The sequence below is a fragment of the Rousettus aegyptiacus genome, unplaced genomic scaffold, assembly GCF_014176215.1.
Source record: "Rousettus aegyptiacus isolate mRouAeg1 unplaced genomic scaffold, mRouAeg1.p scaffold_m13_p_4, whole genome shotgun sequence".
NCBI classification, from domain to species: Eukaryota; Metazoa; Chordata; class Mammalia; order Chiroptera; family Pteropodidae; genus Rousettus; species Rousettus aegyptiacus.
In genome coordinates this window covers 63196866-63211927 of record NW_023416307.1, presented here as the reverse complement: position 1 = coordinate 63211927, position 15062 = coordinate 63196866, and the positions used below count along the sequence as shown (strand labels likewise).

The 15062-nt window shown below is 33.3% G+C and overlaps 1 pseudogene; it reads left to right on the top strand.

Annotated features, from left to right (window-relative positions):
• Nucleotides 1–507: 507 nt before the first annotated feature.
• On the top strand, nt 508–1088 carry LOC107519615 (annotated as a pseudogene).
• The last annotated feature ends 13974 nt before the right edge of the window (nt 1089–15062 follow it).

Sequence of the window (15062 nt, the reverse complement as noted above, 5' to 3'; positions counted from 1 at the left end):
GTTATTAGGCTCTAGCTTGCTAATAAATTTTGTTGCTCACTTCAGTTGCATCAAATTATAAGTGATTCTATCAGAACTGATGTTATTCGCAAACATAGTCTATGGATACCTGGGTTTAAGCTGTATGACTATTCCACATCATCAAATCTCTCAACTTTTGTTTTAGCTTGATGATTAAAACAAAGTATCCAGTTATACAAATGTTTCTTATTTTATTATTCTTGGCAAAGAATTTTTATACCATGCTGTATATGGTTTCTACTTTCCCTTTGCTGCACTGATCTCTAAGATTCTCTTGACATTTAAAACAATATCTTGCCCAATTTCTCTTTGTTGTATTAATTTTCAATTTCACAAGCTGAATCGCCTTTTAAAGTCCTCTTTATACTCTGTTAGAACCTTCCTGTCTTTCACAATTTTGTCTTACTTTACCATTTTGTACCATTTTTAAAGCTTATTACATTTACTTAAGAACTGATATCAAGAACTCTGTCTGCTGAATCTACTGTGAGGATGAAGACCATTCTGAGCAGTCAGACTGTTGACATTCCTGAAAATGTGCTATCACTCTGAAAGAACACAGTTATTGTGCAGGGCCCCAGAAGCACCCTGTGGACGGACTTCAATCACATTAATGTAAAACTCATTCTCCTTGGAAAGAAGGTGGCTCTGTGTTGACATATGGTGGGCAAATGGAAAGGAACCAGCTACTACTCTTTGCACTGTCATGTAGTCATGTAAAGAACACAATCAAGGGTGTTACACTGGGCTTTGGTTATAGAGTGAGGTCTGTGTATGCTCACTTCCTCATTAACGTTGTTAGTCAGGAGAATGGTTCTCTTGTTGAAATCCAAAATTTCTTGGGTGAACAATACATCTGCAGGGTTCGGATGATGTCAGGTATTGCTTACTCAGTACCTCAAGCTCAGAAAGATGAGTTAATTCTTGAAGGAAATGATATTGAACTTGTATCAAATTTAGCTGCTTTGATTTAACAAGCCACAACACTGGAAAACAAGAATATCAGGAAATTTTTGGGTGTTTTCTATGTTTCTAAAAGAGGAACAGTTCAGCAGGCTGATGAATAAGGTCTGAGTTGTCCAGCAACAGAAATGCCAAGATATCTGATTGATTCCTCAGCCTTATTTGTGATATTTTAAAGATGCAATAAAAGCATAGTGAAAAAAAAACATATAAAGAGAAAAGGATTACTGGAGTACAGGCCAGCCCGATTCCCACATATGCCAAGAAATTTTGGCTGGTCAAAATTTTGGGGCTGTCACCTGGGATGTTGAGTTAAAGCCTAAGTAGAAGAGAAAAGAGTGAGTAGAAGTAAAGTAGAGTAGCATCCAAGTACCCCTTTCTTCAATTTTGTCACACCTAAGTCAAACCTAAACATGAAAGTAGAAATGTGTCCTCTCTTGAGACAGTCACATTTCTCAAGCCTATATTTCCAGACCCTAGTAATTTGATTGTTAGCTCTCAGAACTCCCTGCCACTTACTTCACAAGGAAGGTGACCTTTTTGGTTATACTATCAGACAGTATGGTCCTATCAAATACTTACTCAAGCAGGTCTTCTAAAATGCTTTTCTGTGAAAGGTCAATAGTGTATCATAGAAGAGTAACCAGTATTTTAAAAAGTTTAGAAAATACCAAACACTATACCCCCTTGAGTATTCACTATATATATTATCATATTAAAAGATGAAAAAAAAATCACCTGCTGGTGATATCTGGTCAACACTTTTTAAATCAATATTTCCAAACTTTATTTGATTAAGGAAACTTTCTGATGTGGTACAACATCTACCTTCTTGTACAAAGGCATTCAGAAAAGAGGATCCAAGTGAATCATTATTTTCCTCTTAGATCCAACTCACCGAGTCTCATTATCTTTTATCAATTACAGATAGAATATGGAAAGTTAAGTACTCATAGACAAATGATCCTAAGGAGAAGCCGGTTTTCTGCATCCACTTCTTTTGATACCCAGAAACCTATTTCTTGGCACAATTCTAACATCAACCATAGCTCTTGTGAAAAGCTTCTTTGCACATCAACAGCATTACACTCCAAGTTCATGCCTGCCTTCTTCACTTCTCTATATCAGGACTTTTTGTGAAGTCTTGTAGGTCAGTCACATTGAAAGTACCGAGGTAGAGGGTCTGGGAGGGGGCATTAACCTCTGAATGGCAACTGTCAACCAATAAGGCGAAAGATGAATGCCCCAGATTCACATTTGGATAGATAATCCTCAGGTATAGTCTACATGGTGCCTCAGACGGTCCTCAGTGGGACTGAGTTCATTTGCTCACAGTGGGAACAAACTCAATAACTTACATTTTATTGGGTTTCTTCCCATTCCTTTCTCACTTTCATTTCTGCTTCTTGAAAGTATCTAAATAAGCCGAATCCTCATCTCAGGGTGTTCTTTTAGAGACTACCAGATTAAGACAAACTTTTTTCTTTTCCAAGTAGCAAAACTAGGAAAGGATTAGGTTGACAGCTGGAGGGATATGTGTATTCCTGGTTCCCTGATTCCTACATGTTTATGTTATGCTTTGAGCCGATTCTTTTCTATTGGAAAGGGTTATTTTAAGGGGCTTTGAACTGATGGCTTCTAAGCTCTGCCACTTTCTCCTAAATCTTATCACCAAGCTTCTGCTTTGTTCTTAAAGGAGTCAACAACTTTTAAAACAATAACAATACCAGTTATTATTTACAGAGCAGTTTTGGCAGATACTGTACAATATGCCTAAAAATGAATTCATTCTCAAAACTACCTTTGTAGATATATTGTCCTCATTTTACAGGTACAAACACACATATACAAACACACACAAAACAAGAACAAAAATACTCGAGAACCAGGAAAGTTAAATACATTGCATAGAGTTACATTACTGATAATCAGACCTAGGATTGGGCCTCATGACCTTGTGACTTTGTGGTCCAAGCTTCAAATCACTGTGCTTCACTACTTAAACTTCATGTCTAATAGTTGGAGATACATCTATAAAATGAGAATAATGATGCTACTTTCCTTATAGTACCATTAGGAGTATCAAATAACTTAATGTATGTGAATATTAAATAGTGCCTTATAGTCTCTATAAAATGCTTATTACATTATCATTATTATCAGAATCAGATAGAGTATATCTCCTTTTCTTAGAGTCCTTGAATAGATCCTCTTTAACTACTGGTAGATGAAGAAAGAGTGCCAGTATATGGAAGACTGCATGGAGCTGTTTTAAGAGATAAGTATAGCATTGCTATCTTATCAGTTCTACCTTCATCCCATTGGCCAGTATCCAGTCACACAACTCCATCTAACTGCAAGGGAAATTGGGAAATAGAGTCTAGCCATGTGCCCAGGGAGAAAAAGAAAATGAAGGTGATTATATAGCAATATTTCATATGTTGTCATCATCATTATGAATTTCATTTAAATTTAACATTAAAAAATGAATTACACCCTCCAAGATACATCCAGAATCTCACTATGTTTTATCACTAACTTTCTAGTTCCACCTATTATTTCTTTCCCTTATTTCTACAATAACTATCTAACTGGTTCCCCTCCTCTACTCTTGCCATTCTAAAAATGCATTCTCCAGTCAGAAAACACATAAATCTCAACATGATAAAATCATATGTCCGCCTGCTCACAATTCTCCAGTAGATTTCCATCATACTTAGAATAAGTGACAAATGCCTTCTTTATCTGTCCTTGTCTATATCTTTGATGTCATCTTCTACCGTACTTCTTTGTGCCTTAGGACTATGAACTTGCTCTTTCCTCTTCTTGAAATACTTTCTCCCTGCATCTTTGCACAGATCCTTTCCTTATTTCATTCAGGTCTGTCCCCAATATATTCTTCTCAAAGAGATCTTTTAAATCATTTCACTTAAAATATGCATCAACCCCTTAATCTATTTTTCTTCTTAAAATGCCATAATATATCGTGTATTTATTTACCCTTTTACATTGGTCTTTCCTCATTAGATTAAATTTTGAGAGCAGTGACTTTCTTCAGTTCACTTCTGTATTCCTAACATTAGCACAGTCTCTGGTGCATAGACTTGAAGTGTTCACACATATTTGTTAAAAGGATGAGTGACTGCTTGACTCCATGTGATGACAACTTTAGCTCTTGCCAGTCCTCATAACGTTCATTTTTCTTTTCCAAGGATTACAGGAATCAGAATTTACAGTTCTAGATTTGTTTCAGTTTATAACAGCCAACAGTCCTTCTCAGATTCAGAAAATTTCTTCCACATACTCCAAGTGTTTTTTGCATTATATCATAAAGAACATATTGATTTTAGTTGTTCTGTTTCAATACATGCCAATAGAGGTTTTATTAGCTTAAAAGAAGTTTATGTCAATTTGAAAAATAAGACTTTGATTGTATTGCAGAAGTAATTCCAAATAAAATTATTTGCTTTGTGCTTTCCTTCTCTCCCCATTTTTCGGTTACCAATGCAAACAAAAATCTGTAGGCTCAAATCAAAGGTAATATTAACATTTACTTAAATGTCATTGTGAAAATGTCTCATTACTTATATTAGTTTTATATCTTCAACAAAAAGTCATTTGCAACATAGTCAATGACAGCCAAATGTTTACCAAATGTGATCTAGATACATCCTTCTATTTTAGAGCTAGAACTTAAATCAGAACAGATTCTTAACTCCTCAAACCAAGCAAAATAATTTTCATATGTAAAGAAACTTCATTAGGAAAAAAATAATAACATAGTAACATATTAGCAGGTGTTTAAGATCAGTACTACATTATTCTATTTTATGTAATATTGAACTGTTAGGAGCCAGAAAGAGAAATATACATAAAACAAGCTTTGGAAATTTCAAAACCTTGTTTAAAAGTAAAATAGCAATCAGACCTGAGGCACATATATTTAAAATGGCATGTGGACTTATTTTCAATAGCTCTTCGGACTCTCCTCTTTGTCACCTCTGAAAACCTCACCTATCACTCTCTCCCTTCTCAACATAATGAGAATTGACAGGCTTCTTTACTATCCTGTCTACTCTTTTTTATTCTATCATGAAATACCAGAACGAAAAAGCAGCAGTAGTACATTGCCCCATCATACTAAAATATGAACTGTTACCCATTGAATATAAATTATCTTAAGAATCACTGTCACTTAAAAAATTATGTATGAAGAGTTTATATAAGGACACAACACAATGGCAGGGTTAGAAAATTGATGAGGTGTACAGACCCTTGGATGAATAAGGGGGTTAATGAACAAAGAAAATGATATAAAAAGAAAGAAGAGTATTCACAAAGGGTAGGAGAAAATAAAACCAATATTCCCTTCTCCCCAATAAAATTGGTTCAGATTATTGGCAGATTGCATACAAATTCTTAGACTATAGGTCAATTGTGTAACTGACAAAAGTCCTAGAGGACAGCAAGGGACCCTCAGTCAAGTCTTTTTCAACAAATGCTTCTCCAGGTAGTGAAACAATACTTAAGTAAACCAGAGGTGGTCAATATTTAAATTAGCATAACAACTAATTTGAAGTGTAAAAATACTATAAATATAGTGATAAAATTATAAAATTTATAATATGGATCATGTAATCCAACAATAAAGTAGAAGCAAGATTATGCCTAAAAATAATTTAATAACTTCCACATAATGCAACTGGTGGAGCATCTACCATTTATAAAACACTGTATTGACACTCATGGAGGTGACAAAGAGGAATGAGGTATGAACTTGGAATTAGTAAAAGACCTTCTAACTTAGTGAATTTAGGAATCCACATTACTAGAAGCCATTATAAATGCTGGCAAACCATCCATTTTCCCGATTTCCAAAATTTATGTTCAAATATCCAAATTTTGATGAAAATATAAAAATATGAATATTTTGTTTGCAGATCATTCCCTGGAGAGAAAACTCTGTTATCTTATAATTTATTTCCAGAGCTCATGTAGGAGATGGCATACACATCCTTCTTAGACTAATTTTCTCTAAGGGAAACAGAATATGGCATGGTTAGGTTGGTCAACACTTAATAAATATTTAATAACTTGCACACTTAGCAGTGAAAGAGCCATCTACACACTTTGCATAATGACTGTAATACCTAAAAAAGACGTTGGGCTCATTGGAACAAAAGCATCACAAATCATAGAATTCATGCTATTAAAGACTTGCTAGATTTATTATGGAGAAATGCTCTGGGAACAAGTTTAGCACAAATAAACTATACTATCATTCAACTTTTTTTTCCCCTAGGGTTCTTTACCTGAGCATTACAGCCTATGGTACATTAACCGTATTTAAAAAAAAAAAAAAATTCTAGAAGGTGAAGAGTAAGCAACACAAGGAAAACATCATTTATCATCCACTGAATATAAAAATAAAGTTAAAAACCACTTCTGGTTCTGTAGTGGTTTCACCTTTGTCCCTTTCTGGTCCGTTCTTTTTCTAGATGCCCCATAAGTTTTGGTGTTCCTCTGTTTCTGTTTTCATACTTTTTTTTTTTCTCATGACATACATACTCTGTAGAATTCCATTTATTCTTCCGTTATTTAAAAAAATAAAAGTGAATTTTTATTTTCCTTGCCAAGGCTAAAAGCTACCAAGGTCATTAATAAAAAGAAATTATGCATATCTCACCTGTAAAGCAGAAAATTAAATTCTTGCTGAAATTCTATCCTTTGAATTTGATGCTTATCTTTCACTTGTTGACATGATTTATACATCCAGCACTGATTTTTGCCCAAGTTTTAGCAATATGTTTACATATTGAACTGGATTTCTCACTGTTTACATAAAAGTCAAAATATCCAATACTGAACTTGACAAATGTTTTCCCCTTATCCTACTAAAACACCAATACAACTTGGTGTTTATACTTTTTCAATTTTCCATGTTCTATTAATCAGTAAGATTCATAGATTTTACTTCTTAAATATTTCCTGGATACATTCCTGCCCTCTATCCTCATTGCCATTGCCATTACTTTAGTTCAAGCCCTTATCTTTAACCTGATTTCCTTACTCCTATCTCCCCACTCCCAAACCCAGTTCATCCCGTACCATGGTTGAAGTGATTTATCTATTTCAGAGGATATAGTTTAAGTTCTTAACAAAGCATGGGAACCCTAGAAACCCTCCATGATTTAGCCCAACATCTCATAAATACTTCCACTTCTTGATTCAAAGCTTCAGTAATTAAACTTCTTAATCCTTCCTGCTCAATGAAAACACCCTCCCCTACATAAACACTCAGTATTTTGTACACTGGTGCTTCATTAATGTTGTTTCCTCTTCCCAGGCAGCCCTGCTCCCATCCATTCCATAACCTTACTCTTCATCTTTGGGACTCTTGCTTTTTCATTAGGACTCAAATTGTGTTTACTTCCTCTGGAAAGCTCTTCCTGACCCTTTCCTGCTGGACTTGGTGTTGTCCTTCTGAGGTTCTTCCACACCAGACTGGAAACTCCTTGAAGACTGGTACCATTCCTATCTCACCATTGCTTTCCCGGTGCTTCACAGAACCTGTAACATAGCTGACCAGCTATCGTTTTAACAGTGAATGCAAAAGAGAATAAATGAAGGTGACCAAGAAAGGAACAAAACTAGTCAATTATGGACTCCAACCCTTAACTCTCTGCTAAACTCTAAATAGTCACCATCTTAAAGAGTTTGACTTCTCACTTCTCATTTCTAGGTCAGTGATTTCCAGTTTTATAGATACAACTTTAATCTTTCTCCAGCATCTATTTGGGTGCTGGACATCTCCCACTTGGATGATGGACTTTTACCTTCCTGTAATGTCATCATCATTCTTCTCTCTTGATCCTTTAATCTAACTTTCCGTTGATATCATCCATCCTTTTAACAATGTAATTAACTACAAAATATGATATATTCTTGTAGTATTTTTTTGAAATTATTTCTTCCTTTTAAAGAGTGGAGAGGAGTTGGGGGCCTGGAAGAAAGGGGTGAAGGGTTAAAGAAATACAAATTAGTAGTCAATAGTTGGTCATAGGGATGTGGAGCATGGCATAGGGAATGCAGTCAGCATTAATGTAATGGACAGGTGGAGAGCCAGAGGAGAGATAGCAATTAGGAGGATCATTATATAAACATATAAATGTCTAACAAAGGTACTGTATGCTTGAAACTAATAAAATAAAAAAACTCTACCATCATTCCACATTAAATTCTTATAGCCTTGTTTCTTAAACAGTATCTCCTTCCTCTCTTTCTCCTCTTTTATTTATATCTATGTCTAATCTGGCTCCAATTTTACTTTTTTTTTTTTTTAAGTTTTTCAGTAAATAAACTTTTCCCCTTAGAGAGGATTTTTTTTTTTTTACACTAAACTGTCCAAAGCTGTCTTTTACTAAATGATGGATACCATATAATTCATTTTCTCTTTCTCCCTTTCCGTCCTCCCCCACTCTTTCTTTCTCCCTCTCTCTCTTCTTTCCTTTCCCCCTTTCTCTTTTTCTCCCTTCTTACACACAATATAAAAAATAACTTGAGGGTAAATAATCATTAATGAATTAATGGAAAAAGCATTCTCAGTTCTCTTGCGGGGTCAGTACACCTTGGCTCTCTGATCTACATCATATTTATTCATGTTCTTCTGCCCTGCTTTTATAGTGATACCGTTAGCGCATCACAATACTTGCTAATTATAATAAGGTTAATTTGTGCTTTATTACACTTAATCAAAGGAATCAGGTAGCTAAATGATAAATATAAGAGGACTGCCATTAAAGAAGATGAAAAAAATTAGAAAGCCATAGATAATAGTGTCTTGAAAATTTTACAGTTCAGAATAATCCTGACTTTTTTTGTATAATAAACCATAACTATTCATACTCTTATACATATTGATTCATTTTTATATTAAAAAAAGTTTTGATCTTGCTTTAGTAGATAGGTTTATTGTGAATCTTTTGGAAATGATTTAATATCCATCAAATTAAAATAATACTAATTGAGATAACTTCACAACAGAGAGAAAATTCACATTTGAAATTTTCAAAACTCCTCAAAGAGGTTTAGTTAAATTCAAGACTGAGCCAGAGGTCCAAAATAGAAGTCCTCTCACCCCAGTTATTGCCTTTTGCTGATGCTCTCTCTGTGGTTACTCTGTCTATGCGAGGAGATTTTAAAGCTAGAAAAATGATTTGCTTTTTAATAGCTAGTTGGCCAGACCACCAATTGCTATACAATGCTGTGGCTCTGAATACAGTTCAGAGTATTAGATTAATGGCTTTTGCTTTGACCAGTAAGAACGGGAGAGTTAGGAAATAAAAAGCAGGACCCCTGTTTTCTGTATTGCAGAATTCTTTGTTCCCTGAACCACAGGGAGGATTAGTTTGAATAGCGGTGTGTAAAATGAATTCAGTCTTATAGATCCTATCACCTTTTATCACTCCGGTAAGGGAGGGTTCAATTTAATAAGACCAGGTATTAACCATATTTGCTTTGTTTAGGACTTTTATATAGATTAGCAATCTTGGACTCTTTTTCTGGGTTTCTTTTCTTTCTTTCTTTTTTTCTTTTTCTTTCTTTCTTTTTTTCTTTTTCTTTCTTTCTTTCTTTCTTTCTTTTTTTTTTTTTTTGACTGATGATAGTGTGATTAGCACTAAAAGGAGGTAATGGTGGCAGGGTTAGAGGGAATTTTGAAGGTGCAGCTTTGATACACATCAGGGATTTGGGACTCACAGGAAGACACTGTGTCCCACATCCTTTGTTCAGGAATCTCTGTGATCAGGATCTGTCAGAGAAGTCTCAGTGGTTTTTAGTTTCTGCCTAATGGAAAATAAGCAGAAAAGATTTCTGTGGTTGCACTCTGCTAAGTCGTCTATCAGTTGATCTGCAGTCTCACAAACAGAAATTGAATGAATACAAAAGCAATTTTCCTATTTGGGATTCTGGGCTCCCATCCTCAGGTGCAACAACTGCCACTTCTCCCGTCTATACTCACAATCTCAGTCTCTGTTTAGTATTCGATTTCCTTTCAACAAACATTTATTGAGTTCCAGGCCTTGTATTAGAGGTTGGAGGGAAATAGGAGATGTGTATAAAACCTGGACTCTACCCTTGTTTTTATCACCTTAAAAACACAATTGTATCTCATAGAGTGGTTTGTTTGTTTAGTAATCTAGAATAGACACTAGCCGCACGAAGACATAACTAAAGACACTAAATATAGCAAGTCACAGGATATAGGACCAGGTTACAGCATAAAGTAGCTAGACAGGTTCCTGAACAACACCTGGATACCGAGCTACTATAGTGAAGATGTTATCATGTGGATCCTCTCAGATGACTTCAGTTCTTAGCTCTACTTAGAGTTAAAATACACACACAGTGCTTCTCTCTGCAACCATATACACATGCACAAAAGATATCCAAATGACTTGATTGGCATCTGACATTTAATAATTAACAGTTTCAGAACATCTCTTCTTGTTAATTTAAATTTAGGTAAACTGTGAATATCATAATTGAAATGAATCAAGCCTGTTTTATTCTTTTGTTTAGTAATAATGATGATGTTAATTTGCATAAATCATCCATTTCTCCTAAAGAGATTTAGAGAATGCATTAGATATTTCCTTTTCTGTTTATATCTAATTTATAGAGTATACAAATATAACCATCTTTATTTTAGAGATAGAGAAACTGAGACATTGAACTGTGCAATGACTTCAAAAAGCCAGGAAACCAGGATTAGGATTCCTAATTTTAGAAACAGAATCTATGTCAGAAATAGATTTTCCAAAAAAACACATTTTTGTTACTGTTCTTTTGTCTTAATCAGCTTATTTACTTTTTGGCCACATTTTAACATGCTCGAGAAATCGCAAGATTAAAGTGACTCTGTTCTTGGGTGGGGAAGGGAGGGGGAAAGTTCCCCCCTCCCTTTTTTTTTTGACAGAACTGGTTGATAAAAAGGAAGTTTGGTAGTAGGAAGAAATCTTTTAAAATATAAATTGGCATTTTCTTCCCAAATTCATTGCATTGAGAAGACAACATAAAATAATCACCCCTGGCTACTAAGCTCAACTTTAGTCTTCTGATGATTTGGAGCCTAGATATCTTAAATATAGCATTTTCATGTGCTTTAATTTTAAAAGATACTCAAGTTAAAAATTAGCTGTATTTCCAAGATGCTGAAACAGTTCTGTAAATTTCATGAATTGTTTACACATTTCCCTTTCATACTTCCACACAGTTTGCAAATAGCTAAGAAATTCACTGTGACAGTTTTAAGGAGCCTACTGTTGATGCAGCGTCTAACATGTTTTGACAGACATGGAATCTTTCCAATGCATAAACTGCTATTGTGTTTCAGCACAACTCAAGTTTCAATCACCTGCATTAGATACAAATGCAAGATATTTTCTTGGCAACTACCACTGCTTTGGGCTCCTTATGACTGGTGTAGGTCTGATCAGTAAATAAAGGAAGGAGTGGTTATATCATAAACAAATAAACAGCCACATAGATTCTCAGGCCTAAGAAGGACTTCAAGTAAATACCAAGTCAGTTCCCCTGCTCTCAAGCAAAATTATACTACTCCTGGTAAACATTCATTTGCATGTATGACATCAGCTCTTTCACCAGTAGGGACTCATCTCTTGGATTATGTATTGTCTGTAAAGACATTCTTTAAAATCTAAATAGCTGTAAGATAAGGTAAGATTTAATGGGAAGAGAATAGAATCTGGAATCAGAACTTAGTTTAATGTTGAACATGAACTAAGTTCAGAACTTAGTTTGATGTTGACTCTGTGTACTAATTTTTTAAATCATTCTGAACCTCATTTTCCTCATCTGCAAAATGGACATAATAATGATTTTATAAATTATTGTAAAGATTAAATAATATAACCTATGTAAAGTTTCTAGCACAGTATCTGGCACCAGATAGGGATGTTTTATTTTATTTTATTTCTTAATTAAGCAGAATGGGAAAGACAACTGTATTTCACAGAAGAATAATCTGATATTTAGAGTAGTGATGTGGTTTCTCCAAGTTCCTATGTTAAGGAAACAGGAATAACTAGGATAGTCGAATAACCTTTTAGTTATCAAAGCAAATAATCTTTGGAATCTCAACATATTTTAGAACATTTCAGATTCACCCCTCAGTCAACTCTGGGGTAAATAATAGTGTCCAATTTTGTGTAGTTCATACACCAAAGATAAAGGAAGGAAATAAAAATAAAACCAAAATTGTCACCTTAACAAATAGTTTTTCATCATTATTGAATAGTCAAGAATTACATTTTTAATTGAATTTTAAACAATGTTTTTTATAATTATGCATTTTGATCCCTGTCTTTCCTCCTAGACTGAAAGTTTCAGGAAAGCAGGGAACAAACATGTATACTGTAACCCATTCCCTGGCACATAGTAATTATCTATAAATATTTAAATAAATATTGTTAAATGAGGCATAAAATTTTTACAATGATAAAAATAAATTCTACTTTTTTCAGCACATTCTTGTTTCTATTTCAGAAAGTTTTCTTTAGAATCTACATTTTTTTTCTTTATAAATAAAATAAATTCTCATTGTTAAGGAAGATTTAGAAAATATAGACAAAATAAAAGGAAAAAAATATCATCTACCATATCATAGTTTGATGTTTTGTTTTGTTTTTTTTTAAAGTTGAAAATCAATTTTAGTTGGACTTAAGAAACTGTAGATATTTCCCTGGGGATTTCTTGGTCTAACCACAGAGCTCTTCTCATTATAAGAGATAAAATTTAATAATGACACTGTTTGCTTTTAAGTTTCGCGAGATGTCTCAGGGAAAGGTGGCAAAAGCTTCTACAGTTCTGTTATTGTTTAGGTAAAATTTGTTTAGGGAGCCACTCCCCTCATGTATCTTCTAATTAATTTTTCATTTTTCGTATTAATTTTCCCACGATGAAGCAGGAATATTTTTTATTGGTACATATTTTAATACTTTTACTGTTTTTAGATTAATTTTGAGTCATTTTTGAACTATCTGAAAATTTCAAGTAATTACTTGTTAGAATCTTAGGTAACTAATATTTTATCTCTGAACACTTTAAAATTTGACTGAAAATATATTTCATTTACTTTCATATATGGAACAAATTTCTTTTTTCAGTATTATCAAATCATAGCTTTTACTTCAGAGCTCCATAATAGTTTATTTGATTGATTGATTGATTGATTGATTGATTTTGGCCTAGAGACTGGGATTGTTTTAAAAATTGACAATTAAATTTTTTTCCATGGTGTATTTAAGAGTAGATTTATTTTAAATAATTTTGCCTGTTCTCTACACTTATTATTTTAAAGCATAGACTTTTTTTCAGTTATGTTCTTGATTAACTTTTGACACACTTCAATTATTCTCACTTTCTTAGAATATCTAAACATCTTTTTTTAAATGTTGATTTAAAAAATAAACTGATACAAGTATACAATTAAAAATCAAATAGAACTAAAGGGTATACATTAAAATTAGCAGTTCCTTGCTCCTCACCCTCTTCATCCCTTACTATACTCAGTTCTACCTTCATTTAACTCTTTTAGCTATAAATTCTATTATTTACCTCCATATGTTAAAGTAATATTTTCCTACTGCTAGTTATTGATGTTTTCATTTTAAATATGAGCTCTTGACTGAGTTTTAGGCTACTACCATCATCCTTCCCTTTTCTCTGTCTTCCAAAAATGATTTTGTCACAACTTTTAGTTAAATCAATAGTCAGTATTCACATCATTGGGATTAAATATGTATTAGTCATTATTGAGCCAAATACACTGTTATTTCAATAATATACTACATTTTGCTTGTCCTAGAATTGATAATTGCTTTTTTATTTTGCTAAGTTTTTTATGTGCTTATCGATAATCCTTTACTTAATGCTCCAATAGATTTATGGAATGTCTAGTAATAATTTCCCCCAAACACTCAAAAATAGCAGATTCTCTGTAGTTCCACTTGTTATTCTTCTTGCAAACTGGCTTTGCTCTTTAACCTCATACTCTAATATGGATTATTGCTCTCTAGGCCTGTTGCATAGCTACTGCCCTGGAACTGCTTGGTAAATCTATATTGAATCTTTCCTGTATACTATGCCTACATTTTTCTTTCATTTGTTTTGCCAAAATACGTCCTCAAGTAACTTCCCAAGAAGGGAAAAAAGGATAATAACTTTTGAATTATTAGGTGCTGAAAATATCTTTATTCTACACTCCCAATTGATTGATAGTTTGGATAAAAATAGATTACTAGGGTAAAATTATTTTCCCAGAGAAGTTGGAAGGCATCATTCCACTGTCTTTTAGTGTCCAGTATGGCTGATGAAAATTCCAAATGCTACTACAATTCCTTTTTCTTAAATCGTGTTTTGGCATTTGTTTTTGCATTATTTCTAGAAACTTTTAGAATTACCTTTTTGCCTGTTCTAAAATTTTTATTTCAACGTTAGCCCAATCATTCCATGAACTTTTTGTATTTATAATTTATTTTTTCAATTCTTTGTTTGGGGGTGGTATGAGAATGAAATTAAATAATTGTTAGATATTAAACTTTCCAGATTGATCCTCAAAAACTATGAATTTATCTTATCTTTTCCATATTCTTTTCTGAGACATTTACTTGGCTTTATGTAGTAGAACTTCTGCTTTTTAATTTAAATTTTATTTTTATTTAAAGATATGTTTATTATCTTTTTAATAGCAGTTATGTTTATCTGTCTTCTCTTGATATATATATATATATATATATATATATAATTTTCACCTGCTCTCTTATTTTCTCTCCACTTTGTTTTTTTTTTTCTTCTTTTCTTTTTTTCCCCTTACTTTTTTTATTGTAGTTTTTGTTTTGGATTCCTTTGGATTTTCCTTTTTACACTTTAAATAACAGTTGATCTTGATCTGTCCATTTATATTCCAGAGGCATCAAAATACTCAATGGAAACTGAGTGCCTTCGTGGAAGAGTGGGCTTGTTAGTTGGCAGATTAGTTAACTCAACAATAAGCAGGA